This window comes from Aplysia californica, unplaced genomic scaffold, assembly GCF_000002075.1.
Source record: "Aplysia californica isolate F4 #8 unplaced genomic scaffold, AplCal3.0 scaffold00880, whole genome shotgun sequence".
Classification (NCBI taxonomy): Eukaryota; Metazoa; Mollusca; class Gastropoda; order Aplysiida; family Aplysiidae; genus Aplysia; species Aplysia californica.
In genome coordinates, this window is record NW_004798150.1 from 296576 (window position 1) to 301648 (window position 5073).

The 5073-nt window shown below is 38.7% G+C and overlaps 1 protein-coding gene across 1 annotated transcript in view; it reads right to left on the reverse strand.

The window, feature by feature from the left end:
* The window catches only part of LOC118478724 (galactose mutarotase-like), a 13771-nt gene that overhangs the window by 5417 nt on the left and 3281 nt on the right, over window positions 1-5073 (reverse strand).

Below are 5073 nucleotides of genomic sequence, written 5' to 3' on the forward strand. Positions count from 1 at the left end.
GGAGCCCAGAGGAGGGGGCAAAGGAGGTGAGGGGGTGGGGGCAGAAAGTGGAAATGAAAGCAGACAACAGAACATTGCTGGAGAGCAGGAAAGAAGGTGAAAGGAGACAATTTTAGAGAAGAAAATTTTTCGGTCGCTACCCGGATTCGAACCCGGGACCTTTTGAATGAGAGGCCAACACCTTAACCTCTAGACCACGAGAGCCCCTTTAAAGACTTTGCAGCACTTGCATCACAATTAGGTCATATAAGTGACGAAGATTAGAGGTGTTTCAAGAGTGTAACAAGAAAAAAAAAAAGAAGAATATGGAGGAGAGATTAGGACGATAGTTGATATTTGGTAGGAAAGAAGAAGCAAACCACACCAAATCACCCGCCCCGCCAACCACCCACATCATAAAGGGAAGACAGAAAGAAGCAAAGCAACGTCCAAGTATTTGAACGTATTTTGAGAAAGTACGGACATTTGATCTTTTGCGTTTCTATTTTCTGACGAAGTCACGAAGCCTCTAAACCAAACAATATGATTTTACTATTCAGTCAGCTCTCAGCCCATACCGAGAAAAGCGAACGTGGACGCAGCCTTCGTTGGCAATGTAGGGCTTATTGTTATGTCGTCCGTTACAACGACCACAAAGGCTATATGTCAAAGGTCATAAATCCACCGACGTAGTTGTCGAAGGTTGAAGGCCTTGTTGGGTTGTTCTCCACACCGAAGAACTGACGTCGTGACTGGCCGTCCCCTGACGGGCGAGACAACCAGGAAATCGGACCGCAATTTCTGTCTCGACGTGGTGGAATCAGGTGCTCGTCAATTTAGGTTAAGTAAAGCTTATCAATGTGTTTTTCTTTAGATGAAAAAGATATAATCTATCTGTCTTGAAGGGAAGTTGAGATACTTGCGACTATAGGAGGTGGTTGTCACCTGGTGTCTGAAAAAAATATTGGCGAGAAACTGGTCGTCAGAGGTTGGTGACTTCTAAAGCTATCGTGTCTCTGGAAAGTGCAAAATTACATATTTTTGCCTTTAATAAGAGTTTTTCAATAAACTCACTTAGAAATGTTTTTTTGTGTGTGTGTTAAAATAGTGCTTGACCCTAAAAACTGAAAAGTAAAAGCATATTATTTTAAGATTTCCTAACGGGTGAAAAAATGCCAGTTTCTTTATTTCATTATTTTGACGAGCGTCTGATTTCACCGCAGTGCCATACTTTTTTCTCCTTAACTCCTTGACGATGCGCATTCTGGCCATTCCACAACAGGTTCATTTAAACACGCACTGTTTTTGGGGCCAATTTAACAGATAAGCAGAATTTCGTTCTTAATACCGATTTTTCTATTCTGTTTTCTGTATCTGAAAAAAAAAAAGCAAGCAATCAAACGCATACAACGAAATTCTCAAATTGATGTTTGTTATTTGTGTCTGATGGTCGGAAATGTCGTGCCTCAACACTGTGTTTTGTCTACTGCTGGTCGGACCTTCTGTGTCCACTACGTCTCAAAAGAGTTAAGTGTCCTTCGCGCGTATGCCGATAGTAATAATTCATTTTTACAGTGTGTACACAATGAACCACTTGCTGAATCGAAAGCTAGCTCGTTATATAACCGTATAAGAGTTAGATTTGTGTTTGCTTATTTGTTTGTTTGTTTGTTTGTTTTATTTGTTGTTGACTTTTTTTCGCACGCTACTTGAATTTTGCAATTGTCAAAGAAATGGCGAAGTCAAGTCGTTCTCGAAATGTTACGTAAAATGGGTGCTACTACGTACATTGGAACACATTAATTTGTGCAACTCAAATCTCGAAATCAAAACTTTCGCGAAAAACGGAATGGGCGAATGGGCAAAATGAAAAAAAAAGTGCAGGCGAAAAAATAAAGAAATAGAAACCAACAAACAAAAAGCAAACAAACAAAAACAAAACAGAACAAAACAAAAACAAAAACCTGTAAAGTCTTCGTTTCCGAAGTAAGCTGAGCGAGGTAGGCCCCTGTGGATTTTGCTGTAAAATATGTTGATTTGTCACAAAGCAAATTTTAATCTTTTGACTTCGTTAGTGTCTCATTTCCTGCAGTTTGGCGGATCACGACAGGTTTATTCATTTTCTAGAGACAGGACCTCCGCGTCTCAATGTCCATCTCGGATAGGATCAAACCCAGCAAATGGATAGCCTTTAAAACTTTTCAAAACAACCCAAGTCCAAGAAAGCCCCGTTGAGGATTCGGACAAAGGCCATCCGATTATTCCGATACGTAGTCCAGATTGATACATCTATCAACTGAACTATCGGAGCCCCGAAGACGTTTTACGCCTCTCATCCCCATCGACGCAAGTTAGCTGAGTTATAAGGAAGGTTGATAATGTGACCTTTTCAGGGCCACTGTACTCCATCAAAGTCAGAGCTGACTCGCAATTAAGAGAGTGTGGGTGCGAGGGTTCGAACCTCAGCTCGGTCCAACGTTGTGTCCTTTGGGTAAAGCACTTTACACGAATTTTCCATTTGGCTCGGCCCTTTAGAAGATGGACGTTAAACTTGGAGGTCCTGTTTCTTAAATAACTACTGTAATAGTGTTGACAGGGGCGTTAAACATGTACATGTTCTGTGTACATGTAAAGCAATAAACAGAAATAAGCAAAAAACAAAACAATGACATTAACAAACCCAGGAGGGACTCGAAATAGTACATGTAGGCATAAAGGCCTACATAATGCGAGTATTAATTTTTTTTTTCCACACAGGAATCGATTTCTGTCTTTTACTGACAAGACAAACAGTCTAACAATGCTGTATTGGTTAGATGCTGGTTGAGCAATTTTAATTTTGATTTTCTTCCGAGGAGGGGGGGGGGGGGGGGGTTGCTAGTTATAATTTGGCGAAAGGGGAGACAAGAATTCTGATGGAATGTCCGTCAAAGTGTCGCATTCCCAGCGCTCGTTCGAACTCATAGATCACTGTACTGCACACAGACCAGGAAGCAGAGGAGAAGAAACCCCCCCCCGCTTTTTTTTTCCCTCCCCCGGCGCCTGCCCGGGAAAAATTTATCCGGAAAAGTCACTCCCCTTTTGGGGGGGGGGAGGAGGAGGCCCGGGTTCAAATCCGGGAGGGGGAGAGAGAGAGAGAGAGAGAGAGAGAGAGGGGGGGGGGGGGGGGTGATGATGATGATGATGATGATGATGATGATGATGATGATGATGATGATGATGATGATGATGATGATGATGATGAAGTGACAGAGAGTAGCATCTTAAAGATCAAATTAAAAAAGAAAGAGTAGAGATAAAGATGCTAAAGAGGTTTGATAGAAGAAAAAAAAAGAGAAGAAACCTCACCAGAAGAACCTCCAACCTCCCACTTCCGTGTATGGACTGAGAACAAAATGGTAATGTAGGAAGGAACACAAAAAAATCCTGTAAAAACAGCGGACAACGTCATCTGCGCACTGGGGCCGAGGTCACGAAAGGTCATCGCATTTTACCTGAAAAAGGAGCAGGTGGAAGGAGCGAACAGACACCAGACACATAGTAGTCCCGTCCCCTTCGGTGATCTGCCTTTTACTTTGACTGCACCAATAGTCTCTTTTATAGGTACGACCCGTTATAATTTGTGGCAACCAACAGTGTTAGGAAAGTAAGCCAACGGATATTTACTTCTGTGAGTTCTGTTTTGTTTTAGTAAGAGTTTCACGGCATTTGCTGTATGATTGGGTCGTATAAGTGCAGACGATTAGAGGTGTTACAAAGGAGAAGCAAACATAAGAACGATAGAGGTTTGACAGGAAAGAAGGAGCAGACCACACCAGAGCACCTGCCAACCACCCATTCTGTGAGTTCTTAAAGTGTTACAATTCTATGTGTCAATCATTGTTTTTATTATTATTATTATTATTATTATTATTATTGTTGCTGCTTTTTAAAATAATTATATTATTATTATTATTATTATTTATCATTATATTATTATTATTATTATTATTATTATTGTTATTATTATTATTATTGATATTATTATTATTGTTTTTGTTATTGTTTCTTTTATTGCTATCTTTTAATTATTATTATTATTATTTATTATTGTTATAATAATGATAATAATCAGTATTATTATTATTCTAATTATTATTATTACTATTATTATTATTATTATTATTATTGTTAACACTATAATCATCATCATCATCATCATCATCATCATCATCATCATCATCATCATCATCATCATCATCATCATCATCATCGTCATCATCATCATCATCATCATCATCATCATCATCATCATCATCATCATCATCATCATCATCATCATCACCATGTTTCTGCGGTCTTCATTTCTTTTTGGGTGGATTTGAGATCCCCATGATCATTTGTGGTACATTCTTTTTTTATTTGTTTACTGTAAATGCCCATATGAAGGGTTTTTAAGACCTTCCCAAGTTAAAATAACTCTTAAACTATGCATTCTGTTATGTTAGGCTTCAAAGAGCTGAAGACTATATTAGGCTTACCTTTTGTTTTTAGATTCATTTTTTCTTTCTTCCACTTTTTACAACCTGGTTTAGGCAGTATAATTTTTCTGTTAATCGTTACAAATTCTTCTATGATTTCTGTTCCACAGGCAAAACGTTTCTGTAAAACTTTTATTTTTTCTTTCTTATAACACGTGGAGTATTATAATATATTACAGTACAGAAATGACAATGTTTAAGTTTGAACTGGAAATTTATGTGATAATTTTTTTTAAAACAACAAAAAACCCTCATGGTGTTTGTATTAAACTTTTATTTTTCTTCAATAAGCTCACACACATAATATAAAACTCGGAAATGACAGTATGACAGGGCTTAAGTCTGAGCTGGAAATTGATAGCATAAAAATGTTTCCGGACACATGCATTAAACATGCCCCTTCAAGTCTCGACGTTTAATGAAGAACGTCTCCATGTCACGATCCATGGGTTTGGACAGTGGAGATAAGGAAGTGTCATGGCAAAAATGATTGTAAGATACACCGGGGAAAAACTTTCCCCGACACTTACAGGATACTCACTCACACACACACACACACACACACACACACACA